General features: G+C 34.6%; 1 protein-coding gene across 1 annotated transcript in view; it reads left to right on the top strand.

Moving 5' to 3' along the window:
- Window positions 1–9768: 9768 nt before the first annotated feature.
- The window catches only part of LOC110384347 (ATP-binding cassette sub-family G member 1), a 40597-nt gene continuing 36952 nt past the window's right edge, over window positions 9769–13413 (top strand). Inside the window, exon 1 of the mRNA XM_021345588.3 lies at window positions 9769–10005. The gene's annotated coding sequence lies outside the window, so the exon portion shown is untranslated. The remainder of the gene's footprint in view (window positions 10006–13413) is intronic.

Raw genomic sequence — 13413 nt, 5'->3', positions numbered from 1 at the left:
AGTTATTGACTATATTTTCAATGCCTGATAATTTAAATATATATTATCAGAACGTTCGCGGACTTAGAACTAAAAGTCATTCTTTCTATCGTCAAATGTTACTTAATTCGTATGATATCATAGTTCTTACTGAGACGTGGTTATTGGATGGGGTTTTAAATTCTGAGTTTTTTGATGAACGGTACATTGTTTGGCGACGCGATCGGGACTACGTTTTAACCGGGCAATCACGAGGTGGGGGTGTACTTATTGCTACTCGTAGAGAATTATCAGTTACTTGTCAACCTAATTTTCACTCGACTGCGGAAGACCTCTGGCTATCCATACAAATTAAAAATTCAACTACCCGAAACATTATTACTTTGCATATTTGTGTTATTTACTTATGTCAACAAAACTTAGGCCTTTCTTTTTCTTTACAACTTTCAAATTTTCTTGCTAAATTAAACCAAACAGTTATTGATAATACTTCTGATACCTTCCTTGTTATTGGTGACTTCAATATGAGTGGTATCAACTGGGTCCCTTCTGATAATAATCTATCACTCGTTCCATTTAATCCTAACAGTAATGACGAAATTTTGCTTTGTGACGAATTACACATTCTTGGTTTTGGTCAGTATAACGTCGTGGCTAATAAGTATGGTAGACTCCTTGACCTAATTCTTTCCAATGAAGTGGTGAATGTGACTGAATGTCTCAGCCCACTGGTGCCTATTGACGCCTATCACCCAGCATTATTGATTAATTTGGATTTGATCGTAACACCCCCACTTGAAAGTGCACCACGTGCAAAATTTTTGTATGATAAAGGGGACTATGAATCTATAACCAGGCACATTAGCTCGGTTGACTGGGAAACTGAGTTTTCATTGCGGTCAATAGATGATTCAGTTAACTTTTTTAACCAGTTTATTATTAAATTACAATTTAAATATATCCCACAGAAATTTTATCGAAACAAAAGCTATCCAACGTGGCATAGTTCATCACTTATTAGAACAATAAAAGAAAAATCTAAATACCTTAAAAAATTTAAAACATATGGTAATAAATCTGATGAATTAACATTCAAGCTTCTTCGTGAAAGAGTGAAAGTATTGGAATCTCAGTGTTACCGAAGCTATTTGGATCTAACAGAACTTTCTATAAAAAATAACCCAAAATATTTTTGGACGTTTGTAAAGAAACGACATAGTTCAAATGCAACTCCAAGCACCTTAAATTACAATGGTAATACCCTGCGGACCGGGGAACTAATATGTCAAGCTTTTTCCGAATACTTCCATTCTACTTTTCTCAATCCTAGTATTAGTCACTCAAACTCTTCTCATTTTCATTTTATTGAATCGTCAAACCTTTCATCGGATGTTTGCGGAATTAACGTGAGCTCAGAAGAAATAATGAATTTGCTTCGAACATTGGACGCATCTAAAGCAGCAGGTCCTGATAACATATCATCCAAACTTCTTGTGTCGTGTGCACCGTCGATAGCGCAACCAATTTCGATTTTATTTAAAAAGTCCTTAAACTTGGGTATTGTTCCACAGATATGGAAATCAGCGTATATAACACCTGTGCATAAAAAAGGCGTAAAAACAGACGTAACAAATTACAGGCCGATATCCAAACTGTGTATTATAGCAAAGATATTTGAAAAAATTATATACAATCAGGTTTATAATGCTCTAAAAAATTCATTTAGATCTTTTCAACACGGTTTTTTACAGGGAAGGTCTACTGTTACGAACCTGATTCTTCTAAACGAATTTATTACTGCTGCTATGGATAACGGTGTGCAGGTCGATGTCGTTTATACGGACTACAGTAAAGCCTTTGATCGAATTGACCATAACATTTTAATTGCAAGGTTAAATAGCATGGGAATACGCGGTGATCTACTCAGATGGTTTTCCTCTTATCTTGTGAACAGATCTCAAGCAGTTGTACTCAACAACTATATTTCTAGCTGGGTTCCTGTTCCTAGTGGAGTGCCGCAGGGTTCATTGCTCGGTCCTTTACTGTTCATCATCTATATAAACGATATCGACTCTTGCTTAATCTCATCCAAGCTTCTGTGCTTCGCTGATGATATGAAAATCTATGCCACAATATTATCAGAGTCAGATGCATCAGCACTCCAGGACGACCTGCGTCGTCTTGAGGATTATTGTCAGCGAAGTAAACTGGATCTTAATCCCGCGAAATGCTCGGTTGTTACGTACTCTCGAAAGCGTTCCATTATTGTCGCATCATATATTCTAGGTGATCAAATTCTACCCAGATCAAACTCCATCCGTGATCTGGGAGTGTATCATGATTCTAAACTTAGTTTTGAAACTCACGTTGATGCAATAGTCGCCAAAGCATCTAAATCACTGGGTTTCATAATGCGGTTGTCCAAGTGCTTCACTCAAGCCAAAACACTAAAAATTCTATATTGTACTTTTGTTAGAAGCCTCTTAGAGTACGCGTCTGAAATATGGAACCCATGTTACCACAAATATATTGACCGCATAGAGAGCATCCAAAAAAGATTTATTAAGTATTTGTGTTATCATCAAAAAGTAACGTATCAGTCTGAAAACTACTTCAACTTCTGTAAAAAATTTCATTTACTGCCTCTAGTTAATCGCCGCGAGATTTCTGATTGCGTTGGCTTGTTGAAGATTTTCAACAATAGTATCAACTGCCCTGATATTCTTTCCAAATTTTATTTCAATGCTCCTAAGAAGTCTAAAAGGTTTAATCCCCCCTTGCGTGTGCCATTATCTTCAACAAATTATAGACAGAATTCGTACATTGTGCGTGCAAGCAGACATTTCAACAGGTTGTGTAAGCAGCATGATATAGATCCATTCCTAACTAGTGTGTCCTCGGTCAGAAAGCGCTTAAGCCGAAACTTTTTCATTAAGCCTTCAATTAATATTAAGGTTGATATGTAATGTGAACAAGAGTGTACTTAAACTGTTTACTAGTTATTTAGCAAGTATTCTCTTCTCTGTACTTAAGTGTCCATAGAATTTAGTATTGTACTGTACCCTATAAGTGAGGACTTGTTATTGGCTCTCAGGTTAACTTACAGTTCCTTGTCTGTGTTTTTTAGCTGTTAGTCCTCCATACTACTTAAATAAATAAATAAATAAATGTTTTGTTGTTTAAGTATGTAATTGATAGGTAATAAAATTATGATCTTGACTGATAAATCAGTAAGTAAATAGATCTTCGTTTTTCCTTGAGCACTCGACTAACGAGTGCTTAAAACGTAGCTACCTACACACACCTACACTCCCACTCCCGCTAGTCTCATCTCCGTCGTCATGCTGCTGCCCCTTGGATTAAGTCGGAATCTCCTTTTCGGGCCAAGATTTATTCTGTATATAACAGTCTCCAAGTAGATCATACCCATCAGCTTTCTATCCCATTACAGGGCACAGGCCTTTTCTCACACATATTGGAATGAGTGTTAACAATCACGCTGCCTAAAGGCGGATTGGCGATTACAGACTTCTTCTACAGCCGACGTTTCTTCAAGAAGTTCACCTTTACACAGCCATTGATCCAAGACATACTTAGAAAGTATGACTCGATCCCGTACACTCGTACTTTAGTGGTTGGTGTTTCAATCACTAGCTTGCTACGACTTGCAAAGAGATAGATAAATTGTAGATAGATACATATATTCTTTATTATTTACACCAACTAATATACAAGAAAAACAAAACTAAATATTTTAAAGTCGTTGATACAATGGGTGGTCTCAAAAGGGATCTATTAAATCTACCTTTGGATGGATTGAGACAAAAGGAAATAGCTCTACTGTACTCTGTACTCTGAGTGTGAACTCTGAACTAGATTATTATCTCCATAAAATATAAGGTAAATCAAGACGATACACTTAATAAATACATAAGACACGCTACTATGTATTCTCTATACTTAGCAACATAGATATCCATTAGAGCATCTTGTTAAGAAACTGTATTGTAGGTCAGTGTCAGACTACTTAGTTGTTATTTCGAACGCTTGTTAGGTATATGTAGGGTTCCGTGTATTACGTACTACTAGCTTCTGCCAGCTGTTTCACCCGCAACCCTTGGGATCTACTTCCCGTACCGGGATAAAAAGTAGCTAATAGCCTTCCTCGATAAAATATGTGCTATCTAACACTGAAAGAATTTTTCAAATCGGACCAGTAGTTCCTGAGTTTAGCGCGTTCAAGCAAACAAACAAACTCGTCAGCTTTATAATATTAGTATACATAAGAGTGTTCCTCACGGGTTTCCTTGCCTTCACTCCAACATTAGCTTCCACTAGCGGTATGACATGCATCCCGTAGTAATTACTGCCCGTACCTGGATAAAATATAGCCTATGTTACTCTGAGTTAGTGTAGCTTCCCAACAGTGAAATAATTTTTCAAATCGGCTCTGTAGTTTCGGAGCCTTTAGGGTTGAAACAAAATAAATAAAAAAATTGCCTTTTCATTTAATATATTACTATAGAGTCTAGATTAGCTTCTTCTAGTGGTTTTACCCGCATCCTGTGGCAGCTACTTCGCACACGTGGATAAAAAGCATATAATAAATCTTAGGAAAGCCGAAAGTTGCAAGATTTCGTAGAATATTGTGTTTCATAGGTGTTTGGAGTTGTAGATATTTGAGAGGTATGGAAGGTCACTGTGTGGTAAAGGTATCTTATTATGTAACCTTTACGTAAGATTTTGATTTTAAGTTTATTGAACTGTAGATTTTTTAAAGAAATTAGACCTTACCATGCATGTTGTATGTAGGTACCTACTACTGAACCAATTCGACTGCTTTACTGTGAGGAAGCAATTATTCCCGGATGACGTAGCCTACTTTTACCCAGGTAGGGGAAAAAGTTCCTCCAGGGCATGGGTAAAACCACGAAACACAGTATTACTCATATTTAACTATTTGTTTTTAGTGTTATCAGGCTTCAAACGATTTTTAACCGACTTTTGATGATAATTGTCACTATCGCTTTTAGTAAGTTGAATCTTCAGGAAGTATATGATAGGTATGTACCTAAATAAAAAAACAAATATTTGTAATTATAATTAGCTAATAGTTATAATATTAATTCAGAACAAAGGTCAGACAAGACCAGTGAAGACAAAAAAGAAACAAAAAAAAGGCATAAATTTATTTTGGTAAATTCCAAAGTAAGCAGGAATGAATTTTTAATAGATTTATTTCATAAAAAGAACAATTAATTAAACCTACAATATTAATACGATTGTCACACTTTTTTCTTAAGTTGTAAGCAGAAGTACCAAGGTCATTGACCTTAGTGCCAAATATGACGATAAAATTATTTTTGCATGATTTCCGTATACGATAAAGTAGAAGATATTATATATGGAGGAAGGTCGAATTTATTTATTTAGTAAGAAATCTCTAATATGTAGTACTTATATTAATGCAACACGGTGATTTTCTAGGTAAAGGTCGATAGTTCAATTATGTATAGGTAACTTTTAAGGGAACTACTTCCTAGATATGTATATTTAGGAAGTAGTTCCCTCAGGATGCAACTGTAGAGGACATCTGGTAGACCTATAAAATAAACAAAATTATTCTATAAATCATGATATTAATGGACTTGTATGTCGGTATGTATTATTTGGATGAAGGTTATTTCCGCTTAGATTTAATGATCTATAATAAATTATGCAATTATAATCTGTCTTACGAACCAATAAATCAGAGGAAGAATTTTAAGATGGTTCAGTGGATTAGAGATACAATTTGTGGTAGACCACCCGTGCGATGAGAAGGAAAAAACCGGCCAAGTGCGAGTCGGACTCGTGCACGAAGGGTTCCGTAAATTACAGTTAAATCAACCTATCTCAAAAACTATAAGAGATACTTTGATCAAACCAAAAATCGTTGAAAGAGTTAATTAGCATGCATCACTTCTATTTTTTTAGAATTTTATACCCCGTAGTTATAAAAATAGAGGGGGGGGGACATACTTTTTACGACTTTGAGAGCTGATATCTCAAAAACCGTTCACTTTAAGAAAAATGTTTTTTAGAAAACTTTATATCATTTTAAAAGACCTTTCCATTGATACCCCACACGGGTATGTACATCGAAAAAAAAAATTTCATCCCTCAGTTACATGTATGGGGGGCCCCACCCCCAATTCTTTTTTTTACTATTTAGTGTCATATTTTTGTAGCGGTTCATACAACACATATTCCCATCAAATTTCATCACTGTAGTACTTATAGTTTCCGAGTAAATCGGCTGTGACAGACGGACAGACGGACAGACGGACAGACGGACAGACGGACATGACGAAACTATAAGGGTTCCGTTTTTGCCATTTTGGCTACGGAACCCTAAAAATTCGCTGTGATGAAAGCCATAAAGTGTATACTTGTAGCCTATTCCTATTCCCCTCATTCCCTTCATAATATAAAAAAACACAATTTTACAGCTCTCGTTTCGAAGTCAGCCGTTTGCTAAATAATGCTTAGAGTTGTAAGCAACTTAAGAGCGGAAAAATTATTTTATGAGACATTTGCAAACTACACCAATTCCAAGAATGTATTTGCCATTCCTAAGGGGACCTATCAAATATAAGTTTATTAATATATCAGACAGTTCAAAGACGTTCGTTTCGCGGCTCATTGGAGTTTGACTGTAAGTGACATTTTCCTGTGAAGACCACTTACAGCCATTGTTATATTAACAGGACCGTTTGGATAGAAAGGAAGATGTTTAAATTAATTTTATAAATATGAATAGCTTTAAACAATTTGATTTCTTTTAAATTCCTAGCGATATTTCTGTGAACCTAAATTTAGGTAAGTAATCAAAATTCTCAATTTATCATCATAGAGATTTGTTTTTGATTTACGGGATTTTAAAGAATAACTTATTTGTACCTGTTAAACAATTTTAGAAGCAGAACCGGAAAACTGACTTATTATCCTCATAATAAAAAAAACAATCAGCCTAACGCAGGTACTAAGGGTATCAAAGTTCATATACATTTAGCGTGGTAACGCTAACGCTAACAATTCACACCATTTAAATATCTTGCGAATACATAAAGATAAAGATAAAGATATATTTATTTTGCAAATATGGGTACAAAAGTAAATGGTGTTATAAAAATAAATAAGTTCTGCCATATTTTGCCATTCGGCGTGCAAACATTTACAAATTGTTGACGTTACAACTAAACAATTAAATTATACAAATCAGTAGCATTAAGTTAAAACTAGATGAAATACAACTACATAAAACATACAATAATAATGGCTATTATTAAACTAGCTGATAGTAGGAAAAAAAATATTGTAAACAGTTGGTGTTAGGTATACGCAGTTGGCGACAAAAGTATTTAAGGTGCATTTTCGAGATAGGTAGACGCACGCTCCTGTACTGCTGTCACTGCCGCTACATTAATTCGTGTATGGGAATCATCATCATTTGCCATTTCATCCATTATTTCTCCAAGTATGGTGAGGTAGGTTTCCAGTATAACCGAAAGTAGCAGTGTCTTACCTGGAACGACTACCTATCTGACATCCTAAAACCAGTTAAGTATGTGTGTGAGAATATATGGAGAGCGACTAACGCGTGGCTCGGAGACGTAGCCTTAAGTGAGATGACGTAGCCGTAAGAGATGATAGCGTGCGTAAGGCTTCGGATGCGGAAACTAATATCACGGTTAGGTACTAATTAGAAACGAAAATGAATAAAATAAATATAATCACGTCTAAAGAAAAGGCAAAGTCTGTTTTTACGAGTTTATTGAGGACTATAATATATAGGTATAGTCGCTCCTTGTAAAACGCTGGTGCTCAGCTGCATCCGGTTAGACTGGAAACCGACTCCAACATATTTGGGAAAAGGCTTGGAGGATGATGACTATATATACGTATAAATACAAATAAATACAATTTTGGATAAGGCTGCAATGGTCAGTAGTTACTCATAGGACAGGGAAGTTATTGAGCGGTTGCATAACTTCTTTGGTGAACTAAATACCTAGAATAAAAATACTTTTTTTAGTAAAGCTTAAATATCCCACAGCTTTATGGCCATGTTAAAAAAAATAAAACTTATATTACACACGTTTTCATAATAATTAGTCATTTTGTCAGTTTGGTGTCAATCAACTCGGTTTATCAAAGTCCATTTACTTCCGCGATTAGACTAATATCAATGTTATTTTTCACGGCCTACTACTAAACATGTTTGTATGTAGGCAAGTTTGTCATGGCTATAGTTACATCAGCCATTAATTAAAATTGGTATAAACCTTCAATTATATAGGCATGGGGAAGTATCTATATCTGCTAAGTAATTTCTATGGTTTAGTAGCATAAATTAAGATATACCATTTTAACCTCATAGAAACTACGTAGATATAAGTTGTACGCCTCTGGCTTGCCTTGTTGGCTTCGGCCCCACGTTGGCCTCCCAAAAATCCGGGACTCTGTAGTCCCGTAGTCTGGTAGAGACATAATAATTATAATAATTAAAGAAATTTACATAGGTAATTATAATACCCACAAAAAATTATACATAATTAATCAAAATATAAGAATGATGTTTTCAATAAAAAATATCGACTTTCCAGTATAACAAATTGAGCACCTATCCGTGTATTTTTTTCCAATTTACGTCATAGACAGCTACATAAAATGAATTTGATTAGTTTAAAAATTTAGGAAAACCACCAAAACGATAATTTAATAATGTTCGTAATTAGTTTCTAGAGTCGTCGACCCTAAGGCTAGCCGAATTGTTTGTATGATAACAAAAACAATACGTTGAATATTTTGCCTTAATTGCCCTATTTTAGTTAAGTTCACTGACTTCTGCTTACGTTAGTCATCGTACTTAGGTACTTTAAATAATTTAAAATAACAATTTAAATAGTTCTTAGGATCTTCACCTACTTTCAGTAAATAGGTACTGACAGGAACTGATATTAATATGAAGATAAAGTTCGTTTGTTTGGACGCGCTATCTCAGGCCTAGATTCACTCAGAATTCTCTAACATCCATTAGTATAAATGTTAATTGTAGGTACCACAAATAATTTGTAACTGAGTAATCACCTACAAAATAATGTCGATTATTTACCTACTTATATAATTTTCTACATTTTCACACTGGTGGATTTTCCGCTCAGTTTTTCCGAGCGACACTGCTTGTACGGTGTCCATCGTAAAATACGCCAGTGCAAAAAAGCTGTTACAATATACCTACTAGCGTTGATCATACGAGTTTTCGCATTTCACCAAAGTATTTCACAATGAACTCGTTCGCTACTAGTTCGAAACGGTACATACATTCGATACTATTCTTCGTTCATTCAATTCATTCAAAACCTATGAAAAGAACAGAAAAATTTTTGAATGTAATTAATTGTCTTAAAAATTAGGTCTTCTCATATAAAATCTCTATTTGCTTTCCTAATCGCAGTCCAAGTTTCTCACATACTTTCACAATACTACATTTACTATGTGCAAGTAACAACCTTGGCAAACCGCCTTATTGAGAAAACTTACACATCTGCGATCAAAACATATAATCTATGTCACTCTGACACAATAATATACAAAACATAACTAGTAAGAGCATAATCTATGCAGAACTTTCGCATTTTATCGTGATATTTCGCGCTCATAGTAAAAAGCCGTATCGAATCTAAACACCGGCCTATACATTTGTGTATGAAAACAAATGCAAGCGTCTAGTCACCGCTTAAGCGCTTACAGACTTTAGTTGAGAATCATAGCTGGCGGCCTCAGCACGCATGCGTCAAACCGCCGAACAAAACACGCGAGTTACTACCAAAAATACAATAACAATTCAAAAATCGAACACGTTTCAAATCATAGTGTAATATAGTTTTATTTTTTTTCCATTCATAGTTTTGTTACGTTGGACTTTCGGTGTTGAACAGCTGTTCCAAATTCAAATCTAATCTTAGGATTGGACGATTAAAGGTACGTTTGGACTCGATAAATGATTTCGTGTTTGTATTTGTTATTTTAGATTAGATATTTAGAAACAACTAGTGAAACTGATTGATATTTGATTAAAGAGGTTAATAATAAATCTACCGGTAAAATATAAACAAATGTAGGTGGTTCAATGGTGTTTTGTAGTTCAATTATGCAAATGTATTTGACCTGTGAAGGTCCAATGTTTATAAAGTGACTTGCATTAGATATTGAAGTCATTGATGAAATTAAATGGCTTATTCGGTAGATATAAATAGTTAGCCTCGGCTTTGAATCAACACGCACGCTATTGTATGCATTTATAATTGCAACCTAAATATTTTCAGTTCTCACCCGACTGATAAGAAAGCCAGAATATATAAAATGTTATTTAATTCTACCCTACAAAAGTCGGTTTCTATAATCCTGTAAAGCTACCCTACTGATAGTCTGAGCCTTTTTTCATCATCATCAAATAACCCCTCTCGTGAGTGAGTATCAGACTTACCTTACTAACTAAAACCCACCAACTTCCTTTTGGAGCCCGTAGCCCCGGCAAACTGTAATTCGAGAATAGATTGTCATTAAACTGTTGGTACAAAAAATGTCAGGTGTACCTAACTGCAGTCCGATACCTATATTAATCTTAGGTAATAATAATATTACGAGATTACTAAAGTGTACCTAATTTTCAATAATATTATGCAACGGAAATGTATTTCCGACTGCATATACCAGCGAGCGTTAGACTATATTTAATGTCATGAACCTACCTTCAGGCGCTCACGGAATCAATAAATCGATCAAGGTTGTAATTTCCTATGAGGCGATTAAGCTAGATATTTTATAGTAGTGTCAGGCCAAAGTTCATCGACTATACAAAAGTCGGTTTTTCTTAAAACAACTGTTTATTATGAATTTTCATGTTCAATTTTCAAAGTTAACAGTTGAGGGAACGAAACGTTGAAAAACAGTGAAAATGAGGGCGCCTATTTTTACCGTATTTTTTTCAGGCAAATAATAGACTGGCTAATGTTGGTTGGTTTCATCTGCATGCCTAAACTCGAACCTATTTAGTTGTAGTTCGAGGGCACTACTTTCCGCAACCGGGTAAAAAGTGACCAATAAAAGGAACATTTGGCCTTTTTAGGCCCTGACTAACCAATCTGCCCTTTGAAATTGGTTCAGCAGTTTTGGTGTGAAAGATAGATTGAGTCACTTTTGCATTTATAATACTAGTAAGAATTACTTTTTATGAAACGTACTGAATACAAAACTGCTTCAAGGTAGTTGTTAGTTCCATCATGAACGAGATATGCAAATTAAATCAAAGATCTAGTTTTTCTAATACCAATTTTGATTAATTGAGTAATCAAAAATAAAAAAAGATCTAGGTAAGTATTTTATGGATAACGGTGAACTAACATCATTTGCAGACTGTTTTTTTGTCAATAGAAAAAATTAGTAATTTATCAGTATCGTGGAAGTACAGTTAAATAATTATTGAGATAAATGAAGGGTCATGTAGGGGCGTATTTTTTGTGAAATGATAAAATAGCAACATCTGTCTTCTATCTATTTTTAATTACTTACCTAAGCTTGACATTAATTATAAACTTGTAGAAAAACCGACATTATTAAAAATTAGCGGTTTTCCGCTATATTTTACCCTCGGACTCGGAACAAAAGTGCAGCTTCCCAACTGTGAAATGCTTTTATAAATCGATTCAGTAGTTTCGGAGCCTTTACAATACGAAGAAACAAACAAATGTTTACTCTTTATTATATCAGTATAGATGACCAGAACCACAGATTACTAAATAGTGACTACATAAACATACTTCAGATATTATCTCTCAATACATTGTGCTACTTTATGTGCTAATAAAATGCTTATATTTTTATATCCAACCGGCAATAAAATATGAACAATTGAATAGGCGTTTTAATAATCTGCCGGAAAAGAGTTTTTAATACAATTTACTGGTCATAAAAATATACATTGTAGTTGTAGCTCATCAATGCTACCCAGCAGCAGTCCTTGTTACAATGTTTATTTAATTTAATATTATAGTATAATATATAATCAGCCTGACGTACCCTGCCTTAATTATACTATTATACTAAGTATATCTCACGTTAAACTGTAGGTCCGGAACATCCTTGGCAGTTGTTACGGGTAGTCAGAAGCCGGTAAGTCTGACACCAGTCTAACCAAAGGGGTAACTGGGTTGAGGAGGTCAGATAGGCAGTCGCTTCTTGTAAAGCACTGGTACTCAGCTGAATCCGTTTAGACTGGAAGCCGACCCCAACATGGTTGGGAAAAGGCTCGGAGGATGATGATGACGTCAGGCGGATTTGAGAAAACTCTAACACCAGGGTGGGTGGGCTTGTTAGGTGATTAAACCTGCAACTCACTCGATAAAAAGAAGATATTAGCTCATCTACATATATACTCTTTATGTGTTTCTCTTTCTTATTACTTACCGCCTAGGCTCACTGAGAGTTTTCACGTTCAACTTTCAAAGTAAAAGTTGCTTTGGGAAAATCAACGTTGATGTTGTCTGTGAATTTAGGCGTACGGTAGACTGCACATCAGTGGTAACTGTCATGCACTTACTCAGTAGTAATAAGTACCATTTTCCTATAAAACTGTTACCACTGACCTGAAGTTGACTGTACATGTGTGTGTGTGTGACATGCATGTCCCGTGATCCCGTCAGCACACCAGTCTTTTTTTGTTTTTTTATTCTAATGGCCATCGTTATTTAAATAGGTATAATATCTACACGTTCTTGTTTTCGTATCAAATCAAAAATAGAATGTCTCCAATACCAGTATTTTTATATGTATCAGTATAAAATGTTAAAATAAATATTATTTTTATTACATCCTGTCAAAATGTCAAAATGAAGAATAAAAAGTGTTTTGTTATTTTTGTGCTGCATCTAAAAATAAACTTTTATGGGTTGAATTTATTGCAAAAAATAACTAATGTTGGATTTCCATTAGTCGTATTTTATAATACCTACCTAATACTAAGGCAGAAAGATGAGGAAAAGACTTTTCAGGCATAAAAAATAATTGACGAAGCCAATGCGAGTATCCTTTTTAGATGGTTTCTGTTTTAACAACCAAATAACTGAAAAAAAAAAACAGCCAAATGTCACATGGTTTTTTCAAAAGGTCATCTAATTCAGTAGGACTTATTTGCAATTCAAGTTGATCTGTTTTGAGCATTTTGCTCCCATTAATTAATTAATGTCATCGTCTAAACTAGTTTTTACTTTTTAATTATTTTTCCGCTACACATAATACCTATTAATTTTTGTGATACTGTAGATCAATATTCCTATTTAAACATGAGTACCAACCTAAGGGAAATATTAAAAATACACCATAAGCCTGTCT

The sequence above is a fragment of the Helicoverpa armigera genome, chromosome 13, assembly GCF_030705265.1.
Source record: "Helicoverpa armigera isolate CAAS_96S chromosome 13, ASM3070526v1, whole genome shotgun sequence".
NCBI lineage: Eukaryota > Metazoa > Arthropoda > Insecta > Lepidoptera > Noctuidae > Helicoverpa > Helicoverpa armigera.
The sequence above is the reverse complement of the archived record's forward strand: the minus strand, read 5'-3'. Positions and strand labels throughout refer to the sequence as shown.